General features: G+C 37.1%; 1 protein-coding gene across 2 annotated transcripts in view; it reads right to left on the bottom strand.

The window, feature by feature from the left end:
- Positions 1–628, bottom strand: part of LOC101858801 (sodium-dependent glucose transporter 1A) — a 19357-nt gene extending 18729 nt beyond the window's left edge. For both annotated transcript variants that reach the window (XM_005104763.3, XM_005104764.3), the window contains exon 1: positions 185–628. The gene's annotated coding sequence lies outside the window, so the exon portion shown is untranslated. The remainder of the gene's footprint in view (positions 1–184) is intronic.
- Positions 629–1227: the final 599 nt, after the last annotated feature.

The following is a 1227-nucleotide window of genomic DNA, read 5'->3' as shown; positions in this document are numbered from 1 at the left end:
GTGCCTTACTGACTTGCATGTATTTGAACCTGAATAATTACTAGATCTAGATCTGAGACCTGTGTACTTCACAGGCTTGAGTCGATAGGGCCAAACCTAGATCTAAGTCTAAGTACGGCTAGACTGGCAAGTGACACGGGATCAAGACTAGAAACTAGATAGAATCTAACAAAACGATTCTTACACAATGGAAACACTCTGCAACTCAGTAACCAGTATGAGCAAAATCATTAGATCTAGACTAGATCTAATCTGCAATATACTATAGCTCTATAATGTAGGCCTCAGTGAAGGGTGGCCTACGGTCTACACGTACGTAGGCCTAATAAAATTGCAGCACCGCCGCACCACTGCATCAGTCATCGACCACTGAGTCAGAGTAACGTCCCCTTGGGCATTATTGATGTTATAATTTCTTGGAAATGGAAGACGCCCCTTCACCGTTTCCACGCTTCGCTGACAGACGAAGGTTGATGACTGACCGGTGACATCACACCATGCTCCTTCCGATACACAGAATCAGGCGATGGGAGCACGTTCTACGAGAAGGGTGGGGGCAAAACTTGGGAAACTGTGCTACATAACATGTAGCAAACTAAATTTTGATAATATTCAAGATTTTATCACTTCAAAAGCGCTAGATCTACCCCCTGCCCTGGTAGCTTTATATGGGCACTATACGCAAAATGAGGTTAAAGTTAACATTTCATGCATTCGGGCCCATACGACAGGCAACAGTCCTTTCAAATACACAATGTTGTATTGACTTAACATTCGTAATTTGATTAAAGAAAACTAACAGTACACAAAACGACAATCACAGTGGCTACTCATGGTCACTCTTGAGGAGAGAAGAATCAAACTAGACGTCTAGTTAGTAAAATTAAAATATAGGATTTGAATCAAATAGACCTTGATCAAGGAGGTTACAGTTAGAAACCACTTTCTCATTGCCAACAAAATGATCAGTCCCATCAAATTGTGTCTCTAAAGATTTGGGGTTACAATAACACATATTATTGTATTAAAATTACTGTATTTATGCGCATAGATGAGTGTGAAGGAGAGGATGTGTAAAAGAGAGTATTTATGATATGAGTATTTGCGCACTTGCGAGCATATATATATGTAATTTTTATATATATATATATATATATATATATATATATATATATATATATATATATATATATATATATATATATATATATATATATATATATATAT

This window comes from Aplysia californica, unplaced genomic scaffold (assembly GCF_000002075.1).
Source record: "Aplysia californica isolate F4 #8 unplaced genomic scaffold, AplCal3.0 scaffold00435, whole genome shotgun sequence".
Classification (NCBI taxonomy): Eukaryota; Metazoa; Mollusca; class Gastropoda; order Aplysiida; family Aplysiidae; genus Aplysia; species Aplysia californica.
Note: the sequence above shows the minus strand (reverse complement) of the source record. Positions and strands in the feature narration are given on the sequence as shown.